A 15,673-nucleotide genomic window follows, 5' to 3' on the forward strand; every position below is an offset into this window, starting at 1 on the left:
CTGTGTGTTATTACATTATCTGTCTTTCTGTCTCTCTCTCACACACACACTCTCTCTCTCTCTCTCTCTCTCTCTCTCTCTCTCTATATATATATATATATATATATATATATGATCCTTCTGGCTAAATCAGTTTTCCGAATCTTTTGACTTCTGTCCTGAATAGCAGCTCCACCTGATTCACAAATGTCCAGCCTTCTTTTCTCATTCACACTCTGATACAGTCACCTCACAGCCCTCTGATTATAGATCTTATGGGTGTCAACTTCTCCGGGGTGCCTTTCTAGATACCCAGGCCGGATTCTTTGTAAAACAATGGGTTAAAGAGAAAATGAAGGGTGAAAAAGGAACTTTCTTTGCTCTTTCTTCTTAAGGACTAGACTAGCATGGTGAACAGGGGCACTTTTCACAGGTAGTCATGGCCACCATAACAGAGAAATACAAGCTCTTACTCAAGTAGAGAAAGAAAAAGCAAGATCAAAGCTCACACAATTCCACCTCTGATTTAACTCCAGAAAATGCCTGAGGCCAATTCACTTAAGACTTATTTACATTTTATAGCTCATTTTTACTACAGCATCATGAGCCTCTTATTCTGCCCAATTTTGTCATATTTCAACAAATGAAATGGGATTTTGCTGTTCAGTTGCCTAAAGAACAGAAACATTTGCTGAAGAGAAATACAAGAAGCTAAGGAACATAGACCTGGTTATTATTTCTCATCATTATCACCCAAGAACATCTAGCACGCCTTTTTCTTCTTCCTTGTGAGGAAGCTGGAAGCTTTAAGGCCCAAGTCTGAGCCACATGCTTTTCACTTCCCGGCCTCCTCCCTGGGCCTCCGCAACACCCACTGCACACACAAAGGCCCCATCCTCTGCTTGCAGACTCGGGCAACACCACTTCTACATTTTTTTTCAGAAGTAAATGAGGCATAAAAAGTCAATACTCTGCATACATATCAGCCCCAAATAATAAATGGCTGCCTGCTGGCCCCATCCATTCCCTTGATTTGTACTGACCCTTGCGTCACTCCAAACCTTCTCAGCTTTATGAAGTGCTTTCATGTTCATTAATCTCAGAGTCCTCTCCCTAAACCTGAGAGAAGGGTATCCTTCTCTTTGTGTTACAGAACAGAAAATGGCTGGGCAGAGGGGAGGTGACTGGCCAAGGTCACACAGGTCAGTGGCAGACCCAGAACTCTAACCCCCAGTCCAGAGTTTATTTTTCTATAATCTGTACAAGGTTCTCCCTTGTTAGAGACATACATAAATCAGAGCCTTATTAGGCAATGTTGGGTTCCAGAAAAAATAGTCTCAGAAGCCAGTCACGGTGGCTTACACCTGTAATCCCATCACTTTTCGAGGCTGAGGTGGGTGGATAGCTTGAGTCCAGGAGTTCGAGACCTGCCCCGGCAATATGGCAAAACCCTGTCTTTGCAAAAAAAAAAAAAAACAAAAAACAAAAAATGAGCTGAGCATGATGGCACACATCTGTAGTCCCAGCCACTCAGGAGGCTGAGGTGAGAGCATCACCTGAGCCCAGGCAATTGAGGCTGCGCTGAGCTGAGATCGTGCCACTGTACTTCAGCCAAAGTGAAGAGTGAGACCCTGTCTCAAGAGAAAAAAAAAAAGAAAGTCTCAGAAGATGCAGAATGAAGTAGTGCTAAGAACTCAGGCTGTGGAGCCAAAGAACCAAGGTGTGGATCTGAACTCTACCTGCTAATAACTGTATGATGCTGTGTAATTTTGGGAGACTTCATTCATGTGATGCTTCATGTGAGTTGCTCCCCCATGTGAATGACGCCTAAGGTCTTCAGTGCAGGTGTCTTGGGAATTACATGACTTCCCTGTGACTCAGTAGTTCCATCGGAGAAAGGGGCATAATGATAACTATTTCCAAGGCTGTCATGGCAACTGAATAAAACAAAGCCTACAAAGAGCAGATAAAGCCTGGCCCAATCACAGATGCCCCAGATGCCCTGTCTCCTTTGAGGACTATTTCCCTCATCCCTACCCTGCTGGGTATTATCCCTTGCTGTGGAAATGCTTGCCTCTAGTGAACGGCTTCCCCTCCATGCCCTTGGCTACTCCCACAGCTGGGACATCCCATAATCCACACTGTGTCAGGCACTGCACTAAGCCGAAGCATGCGTGCTCTTCCTCAATCCCCATGTTTCAGGATCTCCCCTACCCTGTCACTAATCCAGACCCTCACTGAAGAATGAGCACCCCAAGTTGCTCCAGCAGCACCTGGATAAGGGGATTCTCATCTCAGTACTGCCATTAACACTCTAGGTGACCCGCAGGCCCGGGATGTCCCTGCTCTGAGCCTCAACTAATTCATCTACCAGGAAAGGTGTCTTAATACCTGTCCTGTCCCTTAAGAGAATTGCTGTCTCTATAAGCAGGATGAATCATGTGAAGCCATAAATGAGAGTAGGGAGGAAGGTGAATTCAGTGTAAGAGACTCTGAGTTATTGTTGAAAGAAATGGCCAGGCTCTTACTAACTGCCAAGAACCTCATTTTAATATCTACCTCTGGGTCAAGCGTGGTGGTTCATGCCTATAATCCCAGTACTTTGGGAGCCCGAGGAGGGAAGATCAGTTGAGCTCAGAAGTTCAAGACCAGCCTGGGCAACATGGTGAAACCTTGTCTCTATAAAAAAAAAATTAAAAATTAGCTGGGCGTGATGGCGTGTGTCTGTAGTCCCAGCTACTCAGGAGGCTGAGACGGAAAGATCACTTAAGACCAAGAGGTCAAGTCTGTAGTGAGCCATGATCACGTTGTGCCTGTATACTCCAGCCTGGGCAACAGAGCAAGACACTGTCTTAAAAAATAAAGATAAAAATCTACCTCTGAGGGCCGGGTGTGGTGGCTCACGCATGTAATCCCAGCACTTTGGGACGCTGAGGCAGGCAGATCACTGGAGGTCAGGAGTTTGACATGGGCTGACCAACATGGTGAAACCCCGTCTCTACTAAAAATACAAAAATTTGCCAGACATGGTGGCACAGGCCTGTAATCCCAGCTACTTGGGAGGCTGAGGCAGGAGAATCACTTGAGCCTGGGAGGTGGAGGTTGCAGTGACCCGAGATGGCACCATTTCACTCCAGCCTGGGTGACAAAAGCATAACTCTGACTCAGAAATAAAAAATAAAAATAAATCTTCCTCTGAGAAGTACAAACAGAACCTGACAGTATTGGAGGCAGAAATCTAAACACAAACATAGTAAGAAAATAGGAAGCTTCATGTAATGTGCTATGCAATGCTAGAAAGGAGAACATGAGGGAATTCCTGCTGAACTATACTAGGACTCCTAGACTAAGGCAGGGACAGACATCAGAGAACCTTAGGATACCCTGCAGACCTCTTCTGTATTCCTGGTTTCAAGGTGACCATGTGGACTGAGGGCCAAATTACTGCCAATCAGATCCAGCCCACCTGTGTGTCTCTTACCTGTGCAAACCCATGGGCAACCATATGGACTCCTCCCTCTTCTCTTTCCCCTGCTCTCCTTTGCATAGTTTTAAAGAATGGAAAAGTAGCAGAGTCCCTGAAGTTAGATGTGGGATATAGTACGTGCCTAGGGTGATCATGTTTCTGAATGCAAATTCCCCATGGAGTATATTTAGGGGACAACTGGGTGTCATATATGACTTAGAAACTCCCCTAGAGGACTAAGATGTGAACAGGCCAGAGATGTTCCTTCAATTCCATGTGCGTGTGCTGAGCACCTGCTGCCACACACCAGGCCTGCTGGGCACCGGACATAGAAAGGGGCAGAAAGCATGAGCCTGGGCCCCCAAGGGTTCATGCCATAATGGGTGGGGCAAGGAGGATTTCGGTTTTGGCTATTTGCTTTCATTATTATCTCAACTGCTTTCATTGGTTTTTTGTTTTTTTTGTTTTGGTTTGGTTTGGTTTGAGATGGAGTCTCGCTCGCGGCTCACTGCAACCTCTGCCTCCTGGGTTGATGTGATTCTTGTGCCTCAGCCTCCTGTAGCTGGGATTACAGGCCTGTGCCACCAGGCCCAGCTAAATTTTGTATTTTTAGTATAGACAGGGTTTCATCATGTTGGGCAGACTGCTCTTGAACTCCTGACCTCAAATGATCTGCCTGCCTCAGCCTCCCAAAGTGCTGGGATTACAGGAGTGAGCCACCATGCCTGGCCTAGGTTTTTTTTTTTAATAATTATTATTATTTACTATGTCTTTTTTTTTTCCAGGATGATGGGGGTGAGGAGACAATAGCCCCAGCATCTGGTCATAATTTGTAAATCTCGACATTCTCCCTAACACCAGCTGGAAATATTTCATGCTCTAGCATCGTTTTACAAGTTGCTGGCAAAAAATAAGCATCCATCTTATTTAAAGACTGTAATAAAATGAGAAAGATGGTTATTTGCCTTATTTTTTGTCTTTTTTTTTACTTTTATAAAAACAGTTAGTTGTTTGCGGTGCCTTCAAAGAATGTTCAGTTAATAAAAGCCAGCCTTTACCTTAAAGTCTTTATTCAACAGTGAGGTTTGTCAGATACCAAGGGCTGGTTTCTCCTGAAAATCATTAAAGGTCTGGCTCCAAAGGTGTGCAAGCCACCAGTTAACCGGTGCCAGCCTTTGTTTTCCTAGGCTCTGCTGCCCCCTGTCAGAAGCTAAGAATGTTACAGGACATAGAATATTTTGAACAAAGGTTTTCACAGAACAGCAGTTTTACGCTCTATCAGGTGATGAAATAGAATACTCTCCCACCTTGTGAATGAAGACCATTGAATTATTTGCTTAAAAATATGCCTACTTGCTTGGCTACCTAGAAGTTCTTGCACAACTCCCAGCAGTAATAACCTGTCTGAAATAATTCAGGCAGCGGCTGTCATTCACTGAGTCCGTCTGCACATGTACAGGGAGCGGTAGATGGGTGCTGGGGGCGTGAGTTGTATATCCATTCCACGTCGTCATACTGTTCACAGACCATCGGGGAAGACGAGTGAACAGATGACTTCCACGTCGTAGAGTGAGGGAGAAGTGTGTGCGCCCCAAGTGCTGGGGGAACACGTCAATGAAGCACCTTCGCCAGGGGGGTCATAATGAAGTCGAAGGAGTCCATTCTCAAAGAACTAGCGGGGACCAGCCAGCTGAAGGGGAAGCAAAGGGCTTTTCTGGATAGTGGCAACTACATGTGCCAAGGCAGAGGCCCCTGGAAGAGGGTGGTAAGTTCTGGCAATAGCAAGAGGGGACTGAATTATACTCTGAGTGCCCCAGCTGCTACTCCGCTGCCTGGCAACTTCTGGTCCCCGGGCCACTTCATCTCCCATCGCCTCAGTGTATGGCCAGGTCAGAGGCCAAGACAAAGGCAAGCAAAAGGGCCCCGGAGGGAGATCCAAGGCACACTAAAGTGCTGGCAGTTGCCTTGTGTTCTGCCTGCATTCTTTTTTTTTTTTTTTTACTTTATTAAAATACTGAGTTTTATTTCACATGTATATTTTTGTCTCCCCACCATTTCCACGTCTGACCACCAATACTACTATGTCCTATCATAACATTCCATACATACTTAAAACCAAGCAAAGGGTGGAGTTCCATCTTTAAAAACTAAACAGGCATTTTGGACAACACATTCTTGGCAATGGAACCTGGACAACATTTATCAAACACGGTAGGGAAAGTTCTCACTCTGCATTATAAAAAGGACAGCCAGATATCAACTGTTACAGAAATTAAATAAGATGGAAATTTTTTAACAAATTGTTTAAACTGTTTTCTTAAAGAGACTTCCTCTACTGCCAGAGATCTTGAATAGCCTCCTGCTCTGTCATCCAGAAGCAATTCTTCACATAACTGATGAACTTGGCTTCCACTTTGGGAAGAGAACCACATTTTTCTATACTTGCTTGCATTTTTGCTTTAATGTCTTCTACAGAACTAGGTCCTTTTAGGTGTTTTAGGAGTTTTTTCCTGTTTTTTGAAGGATTCTTGTCCTTTTGATCTTGGTGTTGATGATGGTTTTGAGTCTTTTCCATTCTGATTTGACTTTTGTGCATTTTTGGCTCGAGTATCTTGAATAGATTTCTTCACTGGCACTTTTTCTTCAGCTTCCTGATCATCAAAGTCATCATCATCATCTTCATCATCATGATCTTCCTCATCATCATCATCATCATCTTCATCAGCAGCAAGTTTTACTTTTCTCTGTGGAAGCTTGCTACCACCTCAGACCATTTTCCTGATATACGTAAGAGTTACACATCCTCCTCCTCTCATCTTCTGACTTTGCATCTTCCTCCACAGCTACTAAGTGCTGTCCACTGATATGCACTGGCCCTGAATCACACTTGAACCTTAAGACCACTGGTGATGTTATTTCAAAGCCTCCAAGGGAAACCATTGGCTGTACAGACATTTTCTTTTTTCTTTTTTTTTTTTTTTTTTTTTGTTTGTTTTAGATGGAGTCTCGCTCTGTTGCGCAGGCTGGAGTGCAATAGCGCAATCTCGGCTCACTGCAAGCTCCACCTCCCAGGTTCACACCATTCTCCTGCCTCAGCCTCCCGAGTAGCTGGGACTACGGGCGCCTGCCGCGATGCCCGGCTAATTTTTTTTGTATTTTTAGTAGAGACAGGGTTTCACCATGTTAGCCAGGATGGTCTCGATTTCCTGACCTTGTGATCTGTCAACCTCGGCTCGGCCTCCCAAAGTGCAGGGATTACAGGCGTGAGTCACCACAGACATTTTCAAAGTTGCCAGTGTTACTTTAATTGGACTGCCTTCGTAATTCATTGCCTCTGCTTCAACAATGTACAATTCATCCTTTGCACCAGCCCCTAAACTGACCATTCTTAAAGATAACCGGTCTCATTTTCATCATTATCCACCTTAAAGTGATCATCTTTGTCGGCCTTTAGTTCACAACCGAAAAGATAGTTCTGGGGCCTCAGGGTGCTCATGTCCATGTCCATCGAATCTTCCATCAGGTGGCGGCACGCACTTAGGTGGGAGAGAAGGAGGACGGAGATAAACGAACGCTGCTCCAGAGAACAGCCGCACAGGACGGAATCACACCAGGGATGTTCTGTGTGCATTCTATCCACATCCACAAGAGTTCAAATATTTTGCTATCTGGCCGTGCACAGTGGCTTACGCCTGTAATCCCAGCACTTTAGGTGGCTGAGGTAGGTGGATCACTTGAGCCCAGGAGTTCGAGACCAGCCTGGCCAACATGGCAAAACCCCATCTCTAAAAAAACACAAAAATTACCCGGGCATTGTGGTATGTGTAGTCCCACCTACTCAGGAGGCTGAGGTGGGAGGATCGCCCGACCGAGCCCAGGAGGTTGAGGCTGCAGTGAGCCGAGATCACGCCACTGCACTCCAGCCTGAGCAACAGAGCGAGAACTTGTCTCAAAATATATACGTGTGTGTGTGTGTGTGTGTGTGTGTGTGTGCTATCTAACTGAGGACTCTATCTCAAAACCTGAAGAGAAAGGGGACCACTAAACAGCCAACAGAGATTTGTACATAATCAGAACTATTGTTCACAAAATGACACAAGGAAACACCAAGCGGGGAGTAAACAGTGATCATCTGTGGGATTTGAAAACTCTACCTCCAGGAAACACCTAAATTGATTGCTCATGAAACTATTTCCTCTGCCCGGCTGCCCACCATCTGGGAAGTGAGAAGCACCTCTGCCCGGCCGCTGTGCAACCCTCCAAGTGTGAAGTGACAGCCTTATGTGTGATATTTCTGCCCTCCCCAAGTTTGCATTTTCAACATTAAAGTTTACTTTTTAATTAAAAGTTTTAAATTGGAGAATAATATAAAAAAAAACTATTTCCCCTCAGTGCTGAAGTTGTTTCACCTCATGAAACCAGTTAACTAAGTGACAAAAGAAAATTTTGTCTTTATCAGAGTACACACATATGCCAAGACATGAATTATTTACAGTTTTCCATTATTTATCTCATTTCCATTTAGTGCTTCATCTTTCAATGAGTCATACGTTCTCCCTTTGAACAGGGTTTTGGCAAAATTTTTCCATTTTTTTATGTCCCTGTAATTCATTCTCTATCAAACATTAAATATTCATTTATTTCTATACTCTATAATAATGTTTTCCATCCTCCTGTTCTCCTGGTGACTTTGACTTTATCAGTCCTAATGGATTTTGGTAAGAAAATGATACCCCTCAAAAAAATCATACACTTCTCATTAGTTCAGAACAACAGTGTTAAAAACTAATTTTGATAGTTAAAATAGCTGAAAATACCTGGGCGCGGTGGCTCACGCTTGTAATTCCAGCACTTTGGGAGGCCGAGGCGGGCGGATCACGAGGTCAGGAGATCGAGACCATCCTGGCTAACACGGTGAAACCCCGTCTCTACTAAAAATACAAAAAAAAATTAGCCGGGCGTGGTGGCGGGTGCCTGTAGGCCCAGCTACTCGGGAGGCTGAGGCAGGAGAATGGCGTGAACCCGGGAGGCGGAGCTTTCAGTGAGCCAAGATCATGTCACTGCACTCCAGCCTGGGTGACAGAGCGAGACTCCGTCTCAAAAAAAAAAAAAAAAAAAAAAAGCTGAAAATAACAGAGAATACATGCATCAGTGGCAAGAGCATCAGCTTGGAGTCAGACCAGCCATGCTTAAAATAACCGCACCATCAGTTAACCTCTCTGAGCCTTAATTTTCTCATCTGTGCAGTTGACATAAGAAGTGTCTACTTCTTAAAGGTGCTGTGAGAAATAAGTGAGCGAATGAATGCTAATGCATTTGGAAATTATAAAGCACTAATCGGATGTAAAGCATGTTCTTAAATTACTTATTGAATGAATGTAGGTTTTATAATTTTTCCTTTGAACACAAAAGTTCTAATGATGACATTCTTTTTTAGACATTATGTATTTGCACACATCTCACCAAAATCAGGAATGATTTTCTTCTTTGCTAGGCCCCAGTTAATTGATTCTTGTTAAAACTAACAAGATAAGCAGGGCATGGTGGCTCATGTCTGTAATCCCAAGACTTTGGGAGGCTGAGGCAGGCAGATCCTTTGAGCCCAGGAGCTCAAGACCAGCCTGGGCAACATGGTGAAACCCCGTCTCTACTAAAAATACAAAAATTAGCTGGGTGCGGTGGCATACACCTGTAGTCCCAGCTACTTGGGAGGCTGAGGTGGGGGGATCACTTGAGTTTTGGAGGTGAAGGGTGCAGTGAGCCATGATTGTACCACTGGACTCCAGTTTGGGCAATAGAGTGAGACCCTATCTCAAAACAAAAACAAAAAGCTATCAAGACAAAAATTTTAGGCTGGGCATGGTGGCTCACACCTGTAATCCCAGCACTTTGGGAGACCAAGGTGGAAGGATAGCTTGAGTCCAGGAGTTTGAGACTAGCCTGGGCAAGATAGGGAGACCATCATCTCTACAAATAATAATTTAAAAAATACCCAGGCATGGTACATGCCTGTAGTCTCAGCTACTTGGGATGCTGAGGTGCAAGAATCACTTAAGTCTGAGAGGCTGGGGCTGCAGAGAGCTGTGATCATGCCACTGCACTTTAGCCTGGGCAAAAGAGTGAGACGTTGTCTCAAAAAATGAAATAAAAAGTAAATTTCAGCACACAAGAAAACAGCACTGCATTCAAAAAGGGTTTTCCTTCTTGTTCTTTTTTCTCCAAGACAATATTAAGTAATAGCTGTCATGCATCCCTTTTCAGAGCATTGCCTGCTTGTTTCCCTGCCTTGTCACATGTGTACATGATCCATTGGGGTGGCTGGGCAGAGTGCTGCAGCTCCAGGCTCCAGAAACAACACGAACAGCTCACCTGTCCCAACTCCTCATGTGGAAAATGTCCACCTGTCGTTTGTCTGCAAATCCAATCAGCCAGGGTCATTTGGAAGATTTTCTATAAATCATTTTCCCCTGGAAAATACAGAATATCCTAGATCCCTTTGTGGTATAAAAAAGCTATTTTTGTGACTGACACCCTCTAGACCTCTAAAGTAAACTCTTAAGGAAAGAAGCAAACAAGCAAGTAATCCGAAGAACACAAAACTAGTTTGATACCATTCCCTTCCACAATTGTCCCAGCTCTTGGGCAGTGGTTGTCTAGCTTTGAGGCAGCGACCAGCAGGGGCCACAGTATCACAGTTAAGGAGGTGGGAGGAAAGCATCTGGGTGGGGACCATGACTTAGTCTGAGCATCTTTGAACTAATTCAGCTCTGAGAACATTTGCTGGATAAGCTCTTTATATATCTATGATCTGGATCAAGGAAATGAACTAGAGATATTGATCTTCCTGCAAGCACGGTTCAATTCATGCCATTTCCCTACTTTAAAATCTTCAATAAATACTTGTGGAATAAGTGAATGTTGAATAGTCAGTGGTTACCCATTGCCTATAAGATAAAGTTTAAGAATGGCCTTTAGAGAGTGATAATATAGTTTGGATCTGTGCCTCCACCCAAATCTCATGTATAACTGCAATCCCCAGTGTTAGAGGTAAAGCCTGGTGAGAGGTGATTGGATCACAGGGGTGAATTTCTACCGAATGGTTTAGCCCCATCATCTTCTTGGTGCTGTTCTCGTGATAGTGAGTGAGTCCCTGCCAGATCTGGTTGTTTAAAAGTGTGTGGCACCTCCCTCCTCTCTCTCTCTTGCTCCTGCTCTGGCCATGTGACTGTGCCTGCTTCCCCTTTGCCTTCTGCCGTGATTATGTTTCCTGAGGCCTCCCCAGAACCCAAACAGATGCTAGCATCATGTTTCCTGCACAGCCTGCAAAACCATGAGCCAATTAAACCTCTTTTCTTTATAAATTACCTAGTCTCAAGTATTTCTTTATAGCAATGTAAGAACAGACTAATACAGAGACATTCTGTAATCTGAATCCAAAATACCTCTCATCCATTCATTTGTTCAATAAATATATATTGGGTGTCTAGGAAGGGAAGTATGGTACTGGGTGCTAGAGGTTCAGATTTGAACAGACATAGCAGATACTGGCCCTGAATTCTTGGGGCTACATCTGATCTTCCACTATTTCTTATCATTTGGGCTCTCCCCCCACCCTATTTTCTTAGATACAACCCAAGCTTTCCCGGTTCCACTATTTTGCCAAGGCTCTTCATTGTCCCTTTCAATACCATTTATGCAATTCTAACTTTTCCCTAAAAAGTACACCCTTCTCCTGAAACTCCCATCTAATCTCACTTTCCCTCCTCCCACGTGAAGGAAGCTCCCAGGTGAAGGAAGTTTTTCCAGCACCTTACAGTAAAGGACCTTTTCAACTATGTTTATAGTATTAATAGTAAATGCCTTGTAGATAGCTGGCACGTAGTAAATATTTGCCAAATAAGTGAATGAAGTCCTCGTGATTTAAATTGTAGATACTGTGTTTACGTCCCTGAGAAACATTTCTCAAACCTCCTTAAAGTTATCATCTCACGAACTCAAAATCCAAGTAGATCATTTGTTCATGATTACTCAATGCAATTAAAATATATGGCTGGGCACAGTGGCTCACACCTGTAATCCTAGCACTTTGGGAAACTGAGGCAAGAGGATCACTTAAGCCTAGGAGTTCAAGACCAGCCTGGGCAACATAGCAAAACCGCAGCTCTATAAATAAATAAATAGGCCAGGCACAGTGGCTCATGCCTGTAATCCCAGCACTTTGGAAGGCCGAGGCGGGCAGACCACTTGAGCTCAGGAGTTCAAGACCAGCCTGGGCAACATGGCAAAACCCCATCTCTACAAAAAATACAAAACTTAGCCTGGTGTGGTGGCATGCGCCTGTAGTCCCAGCTACTTTAGAGGCTGAGGTGGGAGGATCGCTTGAACCTAGGAAGCAGAGGTTACAGTGAGCTTAGATTATGCCATTGTGCCCCAGCCTGGGCAACACAGCAAGACACTGTCTCAAATAAATTAATTAAAGAAAAAAATGTAAAAATCCCCATTAGAAAATGAAATGTATTGAACTATATATCTCATTGGTTTAGCATTCGTGGTAGAATCATGTCACTATTCCCAGAGAAATAAAACTTGAGGGATGTGCTTCTCAGGTGCTTCTAACCACTGAATGACACTAGTTACATCTAAAATGATTTGAAGATTTAAAGAGCAAATCTATACTTTGTTTTTGAGACGGAGTCTTGCTCTGTCACCCAGGCTGGAGTGCAGTGGCGTGATCCTGGCTCACTGCAGCCTCTGCCTCCCGAGTTCAAGCGATTCTCTTGCCTCAGACTCCTGATTAGCTGGGACTACAGGCGTGCGCACCATGCCCAGCTAATTTTTTTGCCTTTTTAGTAGAGACAAGGTTTCACCATGTTGGTCAGGCTGGTCTCAAACTTCTAATCTCAAATGATCCACCCGCCTTGGCTTCCCAAAGTGCTGGGAATACAGGTGTAAGCCACCATGCCCGGCCCAAATCTATTCTTTTAAGTCTTCAAGCGAACTCACAACAATCCCCTAATTCTCTCTTTCCTTCTGCTGCGCCTGCAGGTCAGTCCAACCAAATACCTTCTCTAGCCAGCTGGACTGTTGAGCAATACTAAAGAATACCTTGCAATCCCTTGGGATTCCCAGACAATCTAAACATCCCTGATGAGTGCCTTCTATTTCCTCAAGAGTTATTTCCAAAGTGCTTGCTCCTCAAGCCACCTGCCAATTTCCATCCCTTCTAATGTCAGCAATAACAGAGGTCTTTTCCCTCATGATAACAGGCCAGGAGCAATGACTCACACTTGCAAATCCCAGCACTTTGGGAGGCCAAGGTAGGAGGATTTGCTTGAACCTAGGAGTTTAGACAAGCCTGGGCAATATAGTGAGATCCCATCTCTATAATAATAATAAAATAACCATATCAACAGCAGCAGCCATTACATTTATTAAGTGCTGTGCTTAGGCATTTTGCTTTATATACATTATCTTAGCTAATCTTTACAAGGACCACCACTTACTGAGGTAGGTACTATTATTATCCCCATTCTACAAATTAAAAAGCTGAAGGATAGAAAGGTTAAAAAACTTGCCCAAGGTCACATAACCAGTTAATGGCATAGCCAGGTTACAAATCCAGGACTAACTGCAGAGCCAACTGTTAAACCTATACGGTGTTGCCTTCCTGTTCCACTCTTCTGTCAGGGTACAGTAAGGTCAGAGCCAGGATTCCCAAAGGCTACCTGGCTCCCCCAGGCGACCTCATACCAGTGTCAAGACAGTGAGCTCTCCTCTTCCAGTCCAAGCCTCTCCAACAACCAATGTCAGTCAACTAGTAAGCAGCAGAAGCAATACGGAGATACACCTATGAGTTTTATTAACTACATTACGCTGACCTGCTTTATTGGAAAAAGCAATGGATTTTATTAAAATAAAAAAGGCTTCCTGCACTCTCTCTTTTAATTTCACCCAGGTTCCAGCAAAGTACCTTCCTGGAAGTGTTTTGATAACCTCTTGGCTGTGTCTAAGGCCCACTTGCTTCCACACCCAAATAGGTACTTCCCTCCTTTTTTTACTGTTATTGCCACATTGAGAATGGAGTGGTGTCCTAGTCTAGTGCTTCTGAATTTTAATGGCATATGAATCACTTGGGTATCTTATAAAAATGCAGCTTTTTTGTTTTTGTTTTTGTTTTTTTTTTGAGACGGAGTTTCATTCGTTACACAGGCTGGAGCGCAATGGCGCGATCTCGGCTCACCACAACCTCTGCCTCCCGGGTTCAAGCAATTCTCCAGCCTCAGCCTCCCAAGTAGCTGGGATTACAGGCATGCACCACCACACCCGGCTAATTTTGTATTTTTAGTAGAAATGGGGTTTCTCCATGTTGGTCAGGCAGGTCTTTAACTCCTGACCTCAGGTCATCCGCCTGCCTCACCCTCTCAAAGTGCTGGAATTACAGGCGAAGCCACCAAGCCCAGCCCAAAGATGCAGCTTCTTATTCAGGTTCCGGATGGAGCCTACAAGCATATTTCTAAAATCCCCATGTGACATTGATGCCAATCTCCAGACCACGCTTGAGTAACAATGGCCTAGATATGTGGCATGTGAACAGTTCTTCCTTGGTGATCATCTTGGTGCTAAGTGCTTTTCTTCCCAAATGTATAAACTATATTCTGCTTCTGTGAGCAAAACTATGTAAAGCATCAGTTTATACATTACACATTATACATACTATAGACACCGGAGTGTCTGAGTGTTAAACTTTACCAGCTTTTTGCATGAATTTTTTACACGTCTTATTTTCCTCACTATGTCTACTTGTTTCTAAAGCACCAAGAAAACTGTTTTGAAATTCTGACGTGCCATAGATGAACTTTTCATGCCTATAGCCCACCATATCGTTTTCCTTATGGACTCAGGGAAAGATGTTGCTCCCCCTCTTCAGGAAAACCCTTCCATCTGTGCTTGATTTCCACCCTTCTCCGCCTCATCATTCATTCATTCAAGCAGTCACCCACTTTGTTTAGCTCATTAGCCTCCTCCTCTATTTTATCTAGTCCAAACTTCTCTTCAGCAGTACTGCTTGAAAATTGTCTCAAGAAATTCACTATTTAAAATAAACATATAAAAGCAAAATAGCAAAATTTTAATTGTTGAATTTAAATGGAAAATATACAGTTGCTCATTGTAATAGTCTTTCAACTTTTTTCAAAGTTTGGGCAGAGTTACAAAAACAATTTCTTCTATTTACAAATTTTTTCCTAGCACAAACCTATTTAGATTAAATCCCCTCGCCAGCCTCTCAGCTAACATGTTAAAATTTCCTTCCAGAACTTCATTAATCAGCCAGGCTATAAAAAAGTAACTGTCCAAGGCCCAAGCATGTCCTTTTAAAATCTTTTTAGAATCCACAAAATAAATTTTAAAACTTAGTTATTCTAGCAAGAACACTAGAGATGTCACTGACTACACTCACTGTGGTTTACTGACTTATTCCCTCCTGCCTACAAATCTTGACTGCCTTGCAAACCTAAATTCTCTATCAAGTCACATTAAATTCCCTCCATGGCTTCCTAGCCAAATTTTTTAAAAGGGGAGGAAGGGGTTTCTGTGCCCTGCCTGCCCTCCTCTTCCAGCCGTACCATATAACCCACCTATCGCCAGCTCACAGGTGAGAACCCAACGCTTGAAGACCAGCATCCCAAGTGGAGCACCAAGCCACCTCCAGCACTCCTGCCCAAGCTGCCCACCTCGCTCCCGTCACAAGATGCTCTGAGGATCAGTGCGGGGTCATCTTACACATTTTCACAGCTTACTCTCCCCAGGACTTAAGCGGAGCTTTACCCCAAGGTAGGCATTTAAGTATTTGCTAAGTTGTATTTCTAGTTACTTCCTAGACAACTGCTGCCTAAAATCAAATGCTTTATATATCATGCTAATTTTATTAAACATGTTTAAGTCCTGCTTAAACAATGGTCTCAGTGGTTCTCACCCTACGGAGATTTTGCTCTCCAAGGGACATGAGACAATGTCTGGAGGCATTTTTGGTTATAACACTGGGCGGGGGTGTGCTGCTGGCATCTCAATAGGTAGAGGTCAGGAACACTGCTCAATATTCTGCAAGGCACAGGACAGCACCCCCACAATAATGACTTACTTGATGCAAGATGTCAATAATGCCAAGGTTGAGAAACCCTAGGGTAGCTGTAGTGTTTTCTTTTAACCTTAGGGGATTTGAAGGCCACT

General features: G+C 43.8%; 1 pseudogene; it reads right to left on the minus strand.

Moving 5' to 3' along the window:
• Positions 1-5,426: 5,426 nt before the first annotated feature.
• On the minus strand, positions 5,427-6,400 carry LOC100446039 (nucleophosmin-like; annotated as a pseudogene).
• Between the last annotated feature and the right edge of the window lie 9,273 nt (positions 6,401-15,673).

This window comes from Pongo abelii, chromosome 11, assembly GCF_028885655.2.
Source record: "Pongo abelii isolate AG06213 chromosome 11, NHGRI_mPonAbe1-v2.0_pri, whole genome shotgun sequence".
Lineage (NCBI taxonomy): Eukaryota > Metazoa > Chordata > Mammalia > Primates > Hominidae > Pongo > Pongo abelii.